The sequence below is a fragment of the Dendrobates tinctorius genome, unplaced genomic scaffold (genome assembly GCF_039654945.1).
Source record: "Dendrobates tinctorius isolate UK_male_01 unplaced genomic scaffold, ASM3965494v1 ptg000011l, whole genome shotgun sequence".
In the NCBI taxonomy this organism is placed as follows: Eukaryota; Metazoa; Chordata; class Amphibia; order Anura; family Dendrobatidae; genus Dendrobates; species Dendrobates tinctorius.
In genome coordinates, this window is record NW_027361679.1 from 119,582,884 (window position 1) to 119,599,356 (window position 16,473).

At 51.0% G+C, this 16,473-nt stretch overlaps 23 pseudogenes; all 23 read left to right on the forward strand.

Annotated features, from left to right (window-relative positions):
• Positions 1-1,259: 1,259 nt before the first annotated feature.
• Positions 1,260-1,378, forward strand: LOC141058041 (5S ribosomal RNA; annotated as a pseudogene).
• A 273-nt stretch (positions 1,379-1,651) lies between these two features.
• LOC141051530 (5S ribosomal RNA) lies at positions 1,652-1,770 on the forward strand (annotated as a pseudogene).
• Positions 1,771-1,847: 77 nt separating this feature from the next.
• Positions 1,848-1,966, forward strand: LOC141053901 (5S ribosomal RNA; annotated as a pseudogene).
• A 1,237-nt stretch (positions 1,967-3,203) lies between these two features.
• LOC141053903 (5S ribosomal RNA) lies at positions 3,204-3,322 on the forward strand (annotated as a pseudogene).
• A 1,041-nt stretch (positions 3,323-4,363) lies between these two features.
• On the forward strand, positions 4,364-4,482 carry LOC141055362 (5S ribosomal RNA; annotated as a pseudogene).
• A 665-nt stretch (positions 4,483-5,147) lies between these two features.
• On the forward strand, positions 5,148-5,266 carry LOC141056111 (5S ribosomal RNA; annotated as a pseudogene).
• Positions 5,267-5,923: 657 nt separating this feature from the next.
• Positions 5,924-6,042, forward strand: LOC141056116 (5S ribosomal RNA; annotated as a pseudogene).
• A 262-nt stretch (positions 6,043-6,304) lies between these two features.
• LOC141059079 (5S ribosomal RNA) lies at positions 6,305-6,423 on the forward strand (annotated as a pseudogene).
• A 273-nt stretch (positions 6,424-6,696) lies between these two features.
• On the forward strand, positions 6,697-6,815 carry LOC141051535 (5S ribosomal RNA; annotated as a pseudogene).
• A 77-nt stretch (positions 6,816-6,892) lies between these two features.
• Positions 6,893-7,011, forward strand: LOC141053907 (5S ribosomal RNA; annotated as a pseudogene).
• Positions 7,012-7,856: 845 nt separating this feature from the next.
• On the forward strand, positions 7,857-7,975 carry LOC141057542 (5S ribosomal RNA; annotated as a pseudogene).
• A 665-nt stretch (positions 7,976-8,640) lies between these two features.
• On the forward strand, positions 8,641-8,759 carry LOC141056120 (5S ribosomal RNA; annotated as a pseudogene).
• A 1,049-nt stretch (positions 8,760-9,808) lies between these two features.
• On the forward strand, positions 9,809-9,927 carry LOC141057553 (5S ribosomal RNA; annotated as a pseudogene).
• Positions 9,928-10,200: 273 nt separating this feature from the next.
• On the forward strand, positions 10,201-10,319 carry LOC141051539 (5S ribosomal RNA; annotated as a pseudogene).
• A 77-nt stretch (positions 10,320-10,396) lies between these two features.
• LOC141059266 (5S ribosomal RNA) lies at positions 10,397-10,515 on the forward strand (annotated as a pseudogene).
• Positions 10,516-11,752: 1,237 nt separating this feature from the next.
• LOC141056125 (5S ribosomal RNA) lies at positions 11,753-11,871 on the forward strand (annotated as a pseudogene).
• A 273-nt stretch (positions 11,872-12,144) lies between these two features.
• LOC141058916 (5S ribosomal RNA) lies at positions 12,145-12,263 on the forward strand (annotated as a pseudogene).
• A 273-nt stretch (positions 12,264-12,536) lies between these two features.
• LOC141056744 (5S ribosomal RNA) lies at positions 12,537-12,655 on the forward strand (annotated as a pseudogene).
• A 77-nt stretch (positions 12,656-12,732) lies between these two features.
• On the forward strand, positions 12,733-12,851 carry LOC141053912 (5S ribosomal RNA; annotated as a pseudogene).
• Positions 12,852-14,088: 1,237 nt separating this feature from the next.
• Positions 14,089-14,207, forward strand: LOC141054142 (5S ribosomal RNA; annotated as a pseudogene).
• A 76-nt stretch (positions 14,208-14,283) lies between these two features.
• Positions 14,284-14,402, forward strand: LOC141053919 (5S ribosomal RNA; annotated as a pseudogene).
• A 77-nt stretch (positions 14,403-14,479) lies between these two features.
• Positions 14,480-14,598, forward strand: LOC141053925 (5S ribosomal RNA; annotated as a pseudogene).
• A 1,621-nt stretch (positions 14,599-16,219) lies between these two features.
• LOC141056129 (5S ribosomal RNA) lies at positions 16,220-16,338 on the forward strand (annotated as a pseudogene).
• Positions 16,339-16,473: the final 135 nt, after the last annotated feature.

Here is a 16,473-nt window from a genome sequence, read left to right on the forward strand (position 1 = left end):
TGGTCCTGTTGACATTTTGTACGTTTTATTTCCAAGCTTGCCCTTCCGAGTTTATCCTTCTTGAAAAGAACGTCAGAGATGGCACGCTTCCGTCAACGGCCATTCTAAGCTGAATATGCATGCCCTCGTCAGATCGCAGCCGCTAAGCAGCTTGAGGCCGGGCCAGTACCGGCATGGGAGACTGGCTGGGAATCCCTAGTCCTGTTGACATTTTGTACGTTTTTTTTCCAAGCTTGCCCTTCCGAGTTTATCCTTCTTGAAAAAAACGTCAGAGATGGCACGCTTCCGTCAACGGCCATTCTAAGCTGAATATGCATGCCCTCGTCAGCTCGCAGCTGCTAAGCAGCTTGAGGCCGGGCCAGTACCGGCATGGGAGACTGGCTGGGAATCCCTGGTCCTGTTGACATTTTGTACGTTTTTTTTCCAAGCTTGCCCTTCCGAGTTTATCCTTCTTGAAAAGAACGTCAGAGATGGCACACTTCCGTCAATGGCCATGCTAAGCTGAATATGCATGCCCTTGTCAGATCGCAGCCGCTAAGCAGCTTGAGGCTGGGCCAGTACTGGCATGGGAGACTGGCTGGGAATCCCTGGTCGTGTTGACATTTTGTACGTTTTTTTTCCAAGCTTGCCCTTCCGAGTTTATCCTTCTTGAAAAGAACGTCAGAGATGGCACACTTCCGTCAATGGCCATTCTAAGCTGAATATGCATGCCCTTGTCAGATCGCAGCAGCTTGAGGCCGGGCCAGTACCGGCATGGGAGACTGGCTGGGAATCCCTGGTCCTGTTGACATTTTGTACGTTTTATTTCCAAGCTTGCCCTTCCGAGTTTATCCTTCTTGAAAAGAACGTCAGAGATTGCACACTTCCGTCAATGGCCATTCTAAGCTAAATATGCATGCCCTCGTCAGATCGCAGCTGCTAAGCAGCCTGAGGCTGGGCCAGTACCGGCATGGGAGACTGGCTGGGAATCCCTGGTCCTGTTAACATTTTGTACGTTTTATTTCCAAGCTTGCCCTTCCGAGTTTATCCTTCTTGAAAAAAACGTCAGAGATGGCACACTTCCGTCAACGGCCATTCTAAGCTGAATATGCATGCCCTCATCAGCTCGCAGCTGCTAAGCAGCCGGAGGCCGGGCCAGTACCGGCATGGGAGACTGGCTGGGAATCCCTGGTCCTGTTGACATTTTGTACGTTTTTTTTCCAAGCTTGCCCTTCCGAGTTTATCCTTCTTGAAAAAAACGTCAGAGATGGCACGCTTCTGTCAACGGCCATTCTAAGCTGAATATTCCTGCCCTCGTCAGATCGCAGCCACTAAGCAGCTTGAGGCCGGGCCAGTACCGGCATGGGAGACTGGCTGGGAATCCCTGGTCCTGTTGACATTTTGTACGTTTTTTTTCCAAGCTTGCCCTTCCGAGTTTATCCTTCTTGAAAAGAACGTCAGAGATGGCACGCGTCCGTCAACGGCCATTCTAAGCTGAATATGCATTCCCTCGTCACATCGCAGCCGCTAAGCAGCTTGAGGCCGGGCCAGTACCGGCATAGGAGACTGGCTGGGAATCCCTGGTCCTGTTGACATTTTGTATATTTTTTTTCCAAGCTTGCCCTTCCGAGTTTGTCCTTCTTGAAAAGAACGTCAGAGATGACACGCTTCCGTCAACGGCCATTCTAAGCTGAATATGCATGCCCTCGTCAGATCGCAGCCGCTAAGCAGCTTGAGGCCGGGCCAGTACCAGCATGGGAGACTGGCTGGGAATCCCTGGTCCTGTTGACATTTTGTACGTTTTATTTCCAAGCTTGCCCTTCCGAGTTTATCCTTCTTGAAAAGAACGTCAGAGATGGCACGCTTCCGTCAACGGCCATTCTAAGCTGAATATGCATGCCCTCGTCAGATCGCAGCCGCTAAGCAGCTTGAGGCCGGGCCAGTACCGGCATGGGAGACTGGCTGGGAATCCCTGGTCCTGTTGACATTTTGTATGTTTTTTTTCCAAGCTTGCCCTTCCGAGTTTATCCTTCTTGAAAAGAACGTCAGAGATGGCACGCTTCCGTCAACGGCCATTCTAAGCTGAATATGCATGCCCTCGTCACATCGCAGCAGCTTGAGGCCGGGCCAGTACCGGCATGGGAGACTGGCTGGGAATCCCTGGTCCTGTTGACATTTTGTACGTTTTATTTCCAAGCTTGCCCTTCCGAGTTTATCCTTCTTGAAAAGAACGTCAGAGATGCCACGCTTCTGTCAACGGCCATTCTAAGCTGAATATGCATTCCCTTGTCAGATTGCAGCTGCTAAGCAGCTTGAGGCCGGGCCAGTACCGGCATGGGAGACTGGCTGGGAATCCCTGGTCCTGTTAACATTTTGTATGTTTTATTTCCAAGCTTGCCCTTCCGAGTTTATCCTTCTTGAAAAAAACGTCAGAGATGGCACGCTTCTGTCAACGGCCATTCTAAGCTGAATATGCATGCCCTCGTCAGATTGCAGCCGCTAAGCAGCTTGAGGCCGGGCCAGTACCGGCATGGGAGACTGGCTGGGAATCCCTGGTCCTGTTGACATTTTGTACGTTTTATTTCCAAGCTTGCCCTTCCGAGTTTATCCTTCTTGAAAAGAACGTCAGAGATGGCACACTTCCGTCAATGGCCATTCTAAGCTGAATATGCATGCCCTTGTCAGATCGCAGCCGCTAAGCAGCTTGAGGCTGGGCCAGTACTGGCATGGGAGACTGGCTGGGAATCCCTGGTCGTGTTGACATTTTGTACGTTTTTTTTCCAAGCTTGCCCTTCCGAGTTTATCCTTCTTGAAAAGAACGTCAGAGATGGCACACTTCCGTCAATGGCCATTCTAAGCTAAATATGCATGCCCTTGTCAGATCGCAGCAGCTTGAGGCCGGGCCAGTACCGGCATGGGAGACTGGCTGGGAATCCCTGGTCCTGTTGACATTTTGTACGTTTTATTTCCAAGCTTGCCCTTCCGAGTTTATCCTTCTTGAAAAGAACGTCAGAGATTGCACACTTCCGTCAATGGCCATTCTAAGCTAAATATGCATGCCCTCGTCAGATCGCAGCTGCTAAGCAGCCTGAGGCCGGGCCAGTACCGGCATGGGAGACTGGCTGGGAATCCCTGGTCCTGTTAACATTTTGTACGTTTTATTTCCAAGCTTGCCCTTCCGAGTTTATCCTTCTTGAAAAAAACGTCAGAGATGGCACACTTCCGTCAACGGCCATTCTAAGCTGAATATGCATGCCCTCGTCAGATCGCAGCCGCTAAGCAGCTTGAGGCCGGGCCAGTACCGGCATGGGAGACTGGCTGGGAATCCCTGGTCCTGTTGACATTTTGAATGTTTTTTTTCCAAGCTTGCCCTTCCGAGTTTATCCTTCTTGAAAAGAACGTCAGAGATGGCACGCTTCCGTCAACGGCCATTCTAAGCTGAATATGCATGCCCTCGTCAGATCGCAGCAGCTTGAGGCCGGGCCAGTACCGGCATGGGAGACTGGCTGGGAATCCCTGGTCCTGTTGACATTTTGTACGTTTTATTTCCAAGCTTGCCCTTCCGAGTTTATCCTTCTTGAAAAAAACGTCAGAGATGGCACGCTTCCGTCAACGGCCATTCTAAGCTGAATATGCATGCCCTCGTCAGATCGCAGCCGCTAAGCAGCTTGAGGCTGGGCCAGTACCGGCATGGGAGACTGGCTGGGAATCCCTGGTCCTGTTGACATTTTGTACGTTTTTTTTCCAAGCTTGCCCTTCCGAGTTTATCCTTCTTGAAAAAAACGTCAGAGATGGCACGCTTCCGTCAACGGCCATTCTAAGCTGAATATGCATGCCCTCGTCAGATCTCAGCTGCTAAGCAGCTTGAGGCCGGGCCAGTGCCGGCATGGGAGACTGGCTGGGAATCCCTGGTCCTGTTGACATTTTGTACGTTTTTTTTCCAAGCTTGCCCTTCCGAGTGTTTCCTTCTTGAAAAGAACGTCAGAGATGGCACGCTTCCGTCAACGGCCATTCTAAGCTGAATATGCATGCCCTCGTCAGATCGCAGCAGCTTGAGGCTGGGCCAGTACCAGCATGGGAGACTGGCTGGGAATCCCTGGTCCTGTTGATATTTTGTACGTTTTATTTCCAAGCTTGCCCTTCCGAGTTTATCCTTCTTGAAAAGAACGTCAGAGATGGCACACTTCCGTCAATGGCCCTTCTAAGCTGAATATGCATGCCCTCATCAGATCGCAGCCGCTAAGCAGCCGGAGGCCGGGCCAGTACCGGCATGGGAGACTGGCTGGGAATCCCTGGTCCTGTTGACATTTTGTACGTTTTTTTTCCAAGCTTGCCCTTCCGAGTTTATCCTTCTTGAAAAAAACGTCAGAGATGGCACGCTTCTGTCAACGGCCATTCTAAGCTGAATATGCCTTCCCTCGTCAGATCGCAGCCACTAAGCAGCTTAAGGCCGGGCCAGTACCAGCATGGGAGACTGGCTGGGAATCCCTGGTCCTGTTGACATTTTGTACGTTTTTTTTCCAAGCTTGCCCTTCCGAGTTTATCCTTCTTGAAAAGAACGTCAGAGATGGCACGCGTCCGTCAACGGCCATTCTAAGCTGAATATGCATTCCCTCGTCACATCGCAGCCGCTAAGCAGCTTGAAGCCGGGCCAGTACCGGCATAGGAGACTGGCTGGGAATCCCTGGTCCTGTTGACATTTTGTACATTTTTTTTCCAAGCTTGCCCTTCCGAGTTTATCCTTCTTGAAAAGAACGTCAGAGATGGCACGCTTCCGTCAACGGCCATTCTAAGATGAATATGCATGCCCTCGTCAGATCGCAGCCGCTAAGCAGCTTGAGGCCGGGCCAGTACCAGCATGGGAGACTGGCTGGGAATCCCTGGTCCTGTTGACATTTTGTACGTTTTATTTCCAAGCTTGCCCTTCCGAGTTTATCCTTCTTGAAAAGAACGTCAGAGATAGCACGCTTCCGTCAACGGCCATTCTAAGCTGAATATGCATGCCCTCGTCAGATCGCAGCCGCTAAGCAGCTTGAGGCTGGGCCAGTACCGGCATGGGAGACTGGCTGGGAATCCCTGGTCCTGTTGACATTTTGTACGTTTTTTTTCCAAGCTTGCCCTTCCGAGTTTATCCTTCTTGAAAAAAACGTCAGAGATGGCACGCTTCCGTCAACGGCCATTCTAAGCTGAATATGCATGCCCTCGTCAGATCGCAGCTGCTAAGCAGCTTGAGGCCGGGCCAGTACCGGCATGGGAGACTGGCTGGGAATCCCTGGTCCTGTTGACATTTTGTACGTTTTATTTCCAAGCTTGCCCTTCCGAGTTTATCCTTCTTGAAAAGAACGTCAGAGATGGCACACTTCCGTCAATTGCCATTCTAAGCTGAATATGCATGCCCTTGTCAGATCGCAGCCGCTAAGCAGCTTGAGGCTGGGCCAGTACTGGCATGGGAGACTGGCTGGGAATCCCTGGTCGTGTTGACATTTTGTATGTTTTTTTTCCAAGCTTGCCCTTCCGAGTTTATCCTTCTTGAAAAGAACGTCAGAGATGGCACACTTCCGTCAATGGCCATTCTAAGCTGAATATGCATGCCCTTGTCAGATCGCAGCAGCTTGAGGCCGGGCCAGTACCGGCATGGGAGACTGGCTGGGAATCCCTGGTCCTGTTGACATTTTGTACGTTTTATTTCCAAGCTTGCCCTTCCGAGTTTATCCTTCTTGAAAAGAACGTCAGAGATTGCACACTTCCGTCAATGGCCATTCTAAGCAAAATATGCATGCCCTCGTCAGATCGCAGCTGCTAAGCAGCCTGAGGCCGGGCCAGTACCGGCATGGGAGACTGGCTGGGAATCCCTGGTCGTGTTAACATTTTGTACGTTTTATTTCCAAGCTTGCCCTTCCGAGTTTATCCTTCTTGAAAAAAACGTCAGAGATGGCACACTTCCGTCAACGGCCATTCTAAGCTGAATATGCATGCCCTCGTCAGATCGCAGCTGCTAAGCAGCTTGAGGCCGGGCCAGTACCGGCATGGGAGACTGGCTGGGAATCCCTGGTCCTGTTGACATTTTGTACGTTTTATTTCCAAGCTTGCCCTTCCGAGTTTATCCTTCTTGAAAAGAACGTCAGAGATGGCACACTTCCGTCAATGGCCCTTCTAAGCTGAATATGCATGCCCTCATCAGATCGCAGCCGGAGGCCGGGCCAGTACCGGCATGGGAGACTGGCTGGGAATCCCTGGTCCTGTTGACATTTTGTACGTTTTTTTTCCAAGCTTGCCCTTCCGAGTTTATCCTTCTTGAAAAAAACGTCAGAGATGGCATGCTTCTGTCAACTGCCATTCTAAGCTGAATATGCCTGCCCTCGTCAGATCGCAGCCACTAAGCAGCTTGAGGCCGGGCCAGTACCGGCATGGGAGACTGGCTGGGAATCCCTGGTCCTGTTGACATTTTGTACGTTTTATTTCCAAGCTTGCCCTTCCGAGTTTATCCTTCTTGAAAAGAACGTCAGAGATGGCACGCTTCCGTCAACGGCCATTCTAAGCTGAATATGCATTCCCTCGTCACATCGCAGCCGCTAAGCAGCTTGAGGCTGGGCCAGTACCGGCATAGGAGACTGGCTGGGAATCCCTGGTCCTGTTGACATTTTGTACATTTTTTTTCCAAGCTTGCCCTTCCGAGTTTATCCTTCTTGAAAAGAACGTCAGAGATGGCACGCTTCCGTCAACGGCCATTCTAAGCTGAATATGCATGCCCTCGTCAGATCGCAGCCGCTAAGCAGCTTGAGGCCGGGCCAGTACCAGCATGGGAGACTGGCTGGGAATCCCTGGTCCTGTTGACATTTTGTACGTTTTATTTCCAAGCTTGCCCTTCCGAGTTTATCCTTCTTGAAAAGAACGTCAGAGATGGCACGCTTCCGTCAACGGCCATTCTAAGCTGAATATGCATGCCCTCGTCAGATCGCAGCCGCTAAGCAGCTTGAGGCCGGGCCAGTACCGGCATGGGAGACTGGCTGGGAATCCCTGGTCCTGTTGACATTTTGTATGTTTTTTTTCCAAGCTTGCCCTTCCGAGTTTATCCTTCTTGAAAAGAACGTCAGAGATGGCACGCTTCCGTCAACGGCCATTCTAAGCTGAATATGCATGCCCTCGTCACATCGCAGCAGCTTGAGGCCGGGCCAGTACCGGCATGGGAGACTGGCTGGGAATCCCTGGTCCTGTTGACATTTTGTACGTTTTTTTTCCAAGCTTGCCCTTCCGAGTTTATCCTTCTTGAAAAAAACGTCAGAGATGGCACGCTTCCGTCAACGGCCATTCTAAGCTGAATATGCATGCCCTCGTCAGATCGCAGCTGCTAAGCAGCTTGAGGCCGGGCCAGTGCCGGCATGGGAGACTGGCTGGGAATCCCTGGTCCTGTTGACATTTTGTACGTTTTTTTTCCAAGCTTGCCCTTCCGAGTTTATCCTTCTTGAAAAGAACGTCAGAGATGGCACGCTTCCGTCAACGGCCATTCTAAGCTGAATATGCATACCCTCGTCAGATCGCAGCAGCTTGAGGCCGGGCCAGTACCAGCATGGGAGACTGGCTGGGAATCCCTGGTCCTGTTGACATTTTGTACGTTTTATTTCCAAGCTTGCCCTTCCGAGTTTATCCTTCTTGAAAAGAACGTCAGAGATGGCACACTTCCGTCAATGGCCCTTCTAAGCTGAATATGCATGCCCTCATCAGATCGCAGCCGCTAAGCAGCCGGAGGCCGGGCCAGTACCGGCATGGGAGACTGGCTGGGAATCCCTGGTCCTGTTGACATTTTGTACGTTTTTTTTCCAAGCTTGCCCTTCCGAGTTTATCCTTCTTGAAAAAAACGTCAGAGATGGCATGCTTCTGTCAACGGCCATTCTAAGCTGAATATGCCTGCCCTCGTCAGATCGCAGCCACTAAGCAGCTTGAGGCCGGGCCAGTACCGGCATGGGAGACTGGCTGGGAATCCCTGGTCCTGTTGACATTTTGTACGTTTTTTTTCCAAGCTTGCCCTTCCGAGTTTATCCTTCTTGAAAAGAACGTCAGAGATGGCACGCCTCCGTCAACGGCCATTCTAAGCTGAATATGCATTCCCTCGTCACATCGCAGCCGCTAAGCAGCTTGAAGCCGGGCCAGTACCGGCATAGGAGACTGGCTGGGAATCCCTGGTCCTGTTGACATTTTGTACATTTTTTTTCCAAGCTTGCCCTTCCGAGTTTATCCTTCTTGAAAAGAACGTCAGAGATGGCACGCTTCCGTCAACGGCCATTCTAAGATGAATATGCATGCCCTCGTCAGATCGCAGCCGCTAAGCAGCTTGAGGCCGGGCCAGTACCAGCATGGGAGACTGGCTGGGAATCCCTGGTCCTGTTGACATTTTGTACGTTTTATTTCCAAGCTTGCCCTTCCGAGTTTATCCTTCTTGAAAAGAACGTCAGAGATGGCACGCTTCCGTCAACGGCAATTCTAAGCTGAATATGCATGCCCTCGTCAGATCGCAGCCGCTAAGCAGCTTGAGGCCGGGCCAGTACCGGCATGGGAGACTGGCTGGGAATCCCTGGTCCTGTTGCCATTTTGTACGTTTTTTTTCCAAGCTTGCCCTTCCGAGTTTATCCTTCTTGAAAAAAACGTCAGAGATGGCACGCTTCCGTCAACGGCCATTCTAAGCTGAATATGCATGCCCTCGTCAGATCGCAGCTGCTAAGCAGCTTGAGGCCGGGCCAGTACCGGCATGGGAGACTGGCTGGGAATCCCTGGTCCTGTTGACATTTTGTACGTTTTTTTTCCAAGCTTGCCCTTCCGAGTTTATCCTTCTTGAAAAGAACGTCAGAGATGGCACACTTCCGTCAATGGCCATTCTAAGCTGAATATGCATGCCCTTGTCAGATCACAGCCGCTAAGCAGCTTGAGGCTGGGCCAGTACTGGCATGGGAGACTGGCTGGGAATCCCTGGTCGTGTTGACATTTTGTACGTTTTTTTTCCAAGCTTGCCCTTCCGAGTTTATCCTTCTTGAAAAGAACGTCAGAGATGGCACACTTCCGTCAATGGCCATTCTAAGCTGAATATGCATGCCCTTGTCAGATCGCAGCAGCTTGAGGCCGGGCCAGTACCGGCATGGGAGACTGGCTGGGAATCCCTGGTCCTGTTGACATTTTGTACGTTTTATTTCCAAGCTTGCCCTTCCGAGTTTATCCTTCTTGAAAAGAACGTCAGAGATTGCACACTTCCGTCAATGGCCATTCTAAGCTAAATATGCATGCCCTCGTCAGATAGCAGCTGCTAAGCAGCCTGAGGCCGGGCCAGTACCGGCATGGGAGACTGGCTGGGAATCCCTGGTCCTGTTAACATTTTGTACGTTTTATTTCCAAGCTTGCCCTTCCGAGTTTATCCTTCTTGAAAAAAACGTCAGAGATGGCACACTTCCGTCAACGGCCATTCTAAGCTGAATATGTATTCCCTCGTCAGATCGCAGCTGCTAAGCAGCTTGAGGCCGGGCCAGTACCGGCATGGGAGACTGGCTGGGAATCCCTGGTCCTGTTGACATTTTGTACGTTTTATTTCCAAGCTTGCCCTTCCGAGTTTATCCTTCTTGAAAAGAACGTCAGAGATGGCACACTTCCGTCAATGGCCCTTCTAAGCTGAATATGCATGCCCTCATCAGATCGCAGCTGCTAAGCAGCCGGAGGCCGGGCCAGTACCGGCATGGGAGACTGGCTGGGAATCCCTGGTCCTGTTGACATTTTGTACGTTTTTTTTCCAAGCTTGCCCTTCCGAGTTTATCCTTCTTGAAAAAAACGTCAGAGATGGCACACTTCTGTCAACGGCCATTCTAAGCTGAATATGCCTGCCCTCGTCAGATCGCAGCCACTAAGCAGCTTGAGGCCGGGCCAGTACCGGCATGGGAGACTGGCTGGGAATCCCTGGTCCTGTTGACATTTTGTACGTTTTTTTTCCAAGCTTGCCCTTCCGAGTTTATCCTTCTTGAAAAGAACGTCAGAGATGGCACGCGTCCGTCAACGGCCATTCTAAGCTGAATATGCATTCCCTCGTCACATCGCAGCCGCTAAGCAGCTTGAGGCCGGGCCAGTACCGGCATAGGAGACTGGCTGGGAATCCCTGGTCCTGTTGACATTTTGTACATTTTTTTTCCAAGCTTGCCCTTCCGAGTTTATCCTTCTTGAAAAGAACGTCAGAGATGGCACGCTTCCGTCAACGGCCATTCTAAGCTGAATATGCATGCCCTCGTCAGATCGCAGCCGCTAAGCAGCTTGAGGCCGGGCCAGTACCAGCATGGGAGACTGGCTGGGAATCCCTGGTCCTGTTGACATTTTGTACGTTTTATTTCCAAGCTTGCCCTTCCGAGTTTATCCTTCTTGAAAAGAACGTCAGAGATGGCACGCTTCCGTCAACGGCCATTCTAAGCTGAATATGCATGCCCTCGTCAGATCGCAGCCGCTAAGCAGCTTGAGGCCGGGCCAGTACTGGCATGGGAGACTGGCTGGGAATCCCTGGTCCTGTTGACATTTTGTATGTTTTTTTTCCAAGCTTGCCCTTCCGAGTTTATCCTTCTTGAAAAGAACGTCAGAGATGGCACGCTTCCGTCAACGGCCATTCTAAGCTGAATATGCATGCCCTCGTCACATCGCAGCAGCTTGAGGCCGGGCCAGTACCGGCATGGGAGACTGGCTGGGAATCCCTGGTCCTGTTGACATTTTGTACGTTTTATTTCCAAGCTTGCCCTTCCGAGTTTATCCTTCTTGAAAAGAACGTCAGAGATGGCACGCTTCTGTCAACGGCCATTCTAAGCTGAATATGCATGCCCTTGTCAGATTGCAGCTGCTAAGCAGCTTGAGGCCGGGCCAGTACCGGCATTGGAGACTGGCTGGGAATCCCTGGTCCTGTTAACATTTTGTATGTTTTATTTCCAAGCTTGCCCTTCCGAGTTTATCCTTCTTGAAAAAAACGTCAGAGATGGCACGCTTCTGTCAACGGCCATTCTAAGCTGAATATGCATGCCCTCGTCAGATTGCAGCCGCTAAGCAGCTTGAGGCCGGGCCAGTACCGGCATGGGAGACTGGCTGGGAATCCCTGGTCCTGTTGACATTTTGTACGTTTTATTTCCAAGCTTGCCCTTCCGAGTTTATCCTTCTTGAAAAGAACGTCAGAGATGGCACACTTCCGTCAATGGCCATTCTAAGCTGAATATGCATGCCCTTGTCAGATCGCAGCCGCTAAGCAGCTTGAGGCTGGGCCAGTACTGGCATGGGAGACTGGCTGGGAATCCCTGGTCGTGTTGACATTTTGTACGTTTTTTTTCCAAGCTTGCCCTTCCGAGTTTATCCTTCTTGAAAAGAACGTCAGAGATGGCACACTTCCGTCAATGGCCATTCTAAGCTCAATATGCATGCCCTTGTCAGATCGCAGCAGCTTGAGGCCGGGCCAGTACCGGCATGGGAGACTGGCTGGGAATCCCTGGTCCTGTTGACATTTTGTACGTTTTATTTCCAAGCTTGCCCTTCCGAGTTTATCCTTCTTGAAAAGAACGTCAGAGATTGCACACTTCCGTCAATGGCCATTCTAAGCTAAATATGCATGCCCTCGTCAGATCGCAGCTGCTAAGCAGCCTGAGGCCGGGCCAGTACCGGCATGGGAGACTGGCTGGGAATCCCTGGTCCTGTTAACATTTTGTACGTTTTATTTCCAAGCTTGCCCTTCCGAGTTTATCCTTCTTGAAAAAAACGTCAGAGATGGCACACTTCCGTCAACGGCCATTCTAAGCTGAATATGCATGCCCTCGTCAGATCGCAGCTGCTAAGCAGCTTGAGGCCGGGCCAGTACCGGCATGGGAGACTGGCTGGGAATCCCTGGTCCTGTTGACATTTTGTACGTTTTATTTCCAAGCTTGCCCTTCCGAGTTTATCCTTCTTGAAAAGAACGTCAGAGATGGCACACTTCCGTCAATGGCCCTTCTAAGCTGAATATGCATGCCCTCATCAGATCGCAGCTGCTAAGCAACCGGAGGCCGGGCCAGTACCGGCATGGGAGACTGGCTGGGAATCCCTGGTCCTGTTGACATTTTGTACGTTTTTTTTCCAAGCTTGCCCTTCCGAGTTTATCCTTCTTGAAAAAAACGTCAGAGATGGCGCGCTTCTGACAACGGCCATTCTAAGCTGAATATTCCTGCCCTCGTCAGATCGCAGCCACTAAGCAGCTTGAGGCCGGGCCAGTACCGGCATGGGAGACTGGCTGGGAATCCCTGGTCCTGTTGACATTTTGTACGTTTTATTTCCAAGCTTGCCCTTCCGAGTTTATCCTTCTTGAAAAGAACGTCAGAGATGGCACGCGTCCGTCAACGGCCATTCTAAGCTGAATATGCATTCCCTCGTCACATCGCAGCCGCTAAGCAGCTTGAGGCCGGGCCAGTACCGGCATAGGAGACTGGCTGGGAATCCCTGGTCCTGTTGACATTTTGTACATTTTTTTTCCAAGCTTGCCCTTCCGAGTTTATCCTTCTTGAAAAGAACGTCAGAGATGGCACGCTTCCGTCAACGGCCATTCTAAGCTGAATATGCCTGCCCTCGTCAGATCGCAGCCGCTAAGCAGCTTGAGGCCGGGCCAGTACCAGCATGGGAGACTGGCTGGGAATCCCTGGTCCTGTTGACATTTTGTACGTTTTATTTCCAAGCTTGCCCTTCCGAGTTTATCCTTCTTGAAAAGAACGTCAGAGATGGCACGTTTCCGTCAACGGCCATTCTAAGCTGAATATGCATGCCCTCGTCAGATCGCAGCCGCTAAGCAGCTTGAGGCCGGGCCAGTACCGGCATGGGAGACTGGCTGGGAATCCCTGGTCCTGTTGACATTTTGTATGTTTTTTTTCCAAGCTTGCCCTTCCGAGTTTATCCTTCTTGAAAAGAACGTCAGAGATGGCACGCTTCCGTCAACGGCCATTCTAAGCTGAATATGCATGCCCTCGTCACATCGCAGCAGCTTGAGGCCGGGCCAGTACCGGCATGGGAGACTGGCTGGGAATCCCTGGTCCTGTTGACATTTTGTACGTTTTATTTCCAAGCTTGCCCTTCCGAGTTTATCCTTCTTGAAAAGAACGTCAGAGATGGCACGCTTCTGTCAACGGCCATTCTAAGCTGAATATGCATGCCCTTGTCAGATTGCAGCTGCTAAGCAGCTTGAGGCAGGGCCAGTACCGGCATGGGAGACTGGCTGGGAATCCCTGGTCCTGTTAACATTTTGTATGTTTTATTTCCAAGCTTGCCCTTCCGAGTTTATCCTTCTTGAAAAAAACGTCAGAGATGGCACGCTTCTGTCAACGGCCATTCTAAGCTGAATATGCATGCCCTCGTCAGATTGCAGCCGCTAAGCAGCTTGAGGCCGGGCCAGTACCGGCATGGGAGACTGGCTGGGAATCCCTGGTCCTGTTGACATTTTGTACGTTTTATTTCCAAGCTTGCCCTTCCGAGTTTATCCTTCTTGAAAAGAACGTCAGAGATGGCACACTTCCGTCAATGGCCATTCTAAGCTGAATATGCATGCCCTTGTCAGATTGCAGCCGCTAAGCAGCTTGAGGCTGGGCCAGTACTGGCATGGGAGACTGGCTGGGAATCCCTGCTCGTGTTGACATTTTGTACGTTTTTTTTCCAAGCTTGCCCTTCCGAGTTTATCCTTCTTGAAAAGAACGTCAGAGATGGCACACTTCCGTCAATGGCCATTCTAAGCTGAATATGCATGCCCTTATCAGATCGCAGCAGCTTGAGGCCGGGCCAGTACCGGCATGGGAGACTGGCTGGGAATCCCTGGTCCTGTTGACATTTTGTACGTTTTATTTCCAAGCTTGCCCTTCCGAGTTTATCCTTCTTGAAAAGAACGTCAGAGATTGCACACTTCCGTCAATGGCCATTCTAAGCTAAATATGCATGCCCTCGTCAGATCGCAGCTGCTAAGCAGCCTGAGGCCGGGCCAGTACCGGCACGGAAGACTGGCTGGGAATCCCTGGTCCTGTTGACATTTTGTACGTTTTTTTTCCAAGCTTGCCCTTCCGAGTTTATCCTTCTTGAAAAAAACGTCAGAGATGGCACGCTTCCGTCAACGGCCATTCTAAGCTGAATATGCCTGCCCTCGTCAGATCGCAGCCGCTAAGCAGCTTGAGGCCGGGCCAGTACTGGCATGGGAGACTGGCTGGGAATCCCTGGTCCTGTTGACATTTTGTACGTTTTTTTCCAAGCTTGCCCTTCCGAGTTTATTCTTCTTGAAAAAAACGTCAGAGATGGCACGCTTCCGTCAACGGCCATTCTAAGCTGAATATGCATGCCCTCGTCAGATCGCAGCCGCTAAGCAGCTTGAGGCCGGGCCAGTACCGGCATGGGAGACTGGCTGGGAATCCCTGGTCCTGTTGACATTTTGTACGTTTTATTTCCAAGCTTGCCCTTCCGAGTTTATCCTTCTTGAAAAGAACGTCAGAGATGGCACGCTTCTGTCAACGGCCATTCTAAGCTGAATATGCATGCCCTCGTCAGATCGCAGCCGCTAAGCAGCTTGAGGCCGGGCCAGTACCGGCATGGGAGACTGGCTGGGAATCCCTGGTCCTGTTGACATTTTGAATGTTTTTTTTCCAAGCTTGCCCTTCCGAGTTTATCCTTCTTGAAAAGAACGTCAGAGATGGCACGCTTCCGTCAACGGCCATTCTAAGCTGAATATGCATGCCCTCGTCAGATCGCAGCAGCTTGAGGCCGGGCCAGTACCGGCATGGGAGACTGGCTGGGAATCCCTGGTCCTGTTGACATTTTGTACGTTTTATTTCCAAGCTTGCCCTTCCGAGTTTATCCTTCTTGAAAAAAACGTCAGAGATGGCACGCTTCCGTCAACGGCCATTCTAAGCTGAATATGCATGCCCTCGTCAGATCGCAGCCGCTAAGCAGCTTGAGGCTGGGCCAGTACCGGTATGGGAGACTGGCTGGGAATCCCTGGGCCTGTTGACATTTTGTACGTTTTTTTTCCAAGCTTGCCCTTCCGAGTTTATCCTTCTTGAAAAAAACGTCAGAGATGGCACGCTTCCGTCAACGGCCATTCTAAGCTGAATATGCATGCCCTCGTCAGATCGCAGCTGCTAAGCAGCTTGAGGCCGGGCCAGTGCCGGCATGGGAGACTGGCTGGGAATCCCTGGTCCTGTTGACATTTTGTACGTTTTTTTTCCAAGCTTGCCCTTCCGAGTTTATCCTTCTTGAAAAGAACGTCAGAGATGGCACGCTTCCGTCAACGGCCATTCTAAGCTGAATATGCATGCCCTCGTCACATCGCAGCAGCTTGAGGCCGGGCCAGTACCAGCATGGGAGACTGGCTGGGAATCCCTGGTCCTGTTGACATTTTGTACGTTTTATTTCCAAGCTTGCCCTTCCGAGTTTATCCTTCTTGAAAAGAACGTCAGAGATGGCACACTTCCGTCAATGGCCCTTCTAAGCTGAATATGCATGCCCTCATCAGATCGCAGCCGCTAAGCAGCCGGAGGCCGGGCCAGTACCGGCATGGGAGACTGGCTGGGAATCCCTGGTCCTGTTGACATTTTGTACGTTTTATTTCCAAGCTTGCCCTTCCGAGTTTATCCTTCTTGAAAAGAACGTCAGAGATGGCACACTTCCGTCAATGGCCATTCTAAGCTGAATATGCATGCCCTTGTCAGATCGCAGCCGCTAAGCAGCTTGAGGCTGGGCCAGTACTGGCATGGGAGACTGGCTGGGAATCCCTGGTCGTGTTGACATTTTGTACGTTTTTTTTCCAAGCTTGCCCTTCCGAGTTTATCCTTCTTGAAAAGAACGTCAGAGATGGCACACTTCCGTCAACGGCCATTCTAAGCTGAATATGCATGCCCTTGTCAGATCGCAGCAGCTTGAGGCCGGGCCAGTACCGGCATGGGAGACTGGCTGGGAATCCCTGGTCCTGTTGACATTTTGTACGTTTTATTTCCAAGCTTGCCCTTCCGAGTTTATCCTTCTTGAAAAGAACGTCAGAGATTGCACACTTCCGTCAATGGCCATTCTAAGCTAAATATGCATGCCCTCGTCAGATCGCAGCTGCTAAGCAGCCTGAGGCCGGGCCAGTACCGGCATGGGAGACTGGCTGGGAATTCCTGGTCCTGTTAACATTTTGTACGTTTTATTTCCAAGCTTGCCCTTCCGAGTTTATCCTTCTTGAAAAAAACGTCAGAGATGGCACACTTCCGTCAACGGCCATTCTAAGCTGAATATGCATGCCCTCGTCAGATCGCAGCTGCTAAGCAGCTTGAGGCCGGGCCAGTACCGGCATGGGAGACTGGCTGGGAATCCCTGGTCCTGTTGACATTTTGTACGTTTTATTTCCAAGCTTGCCCTTCCGAGTTTATCCTTCTTGAAAAGAACGTCAGAGATGGCACACTTCCGTCAATGGCCCTTCTAAGCTGAATATGCATGCCCTCATCAGATCGCAGCTGCTAAGCA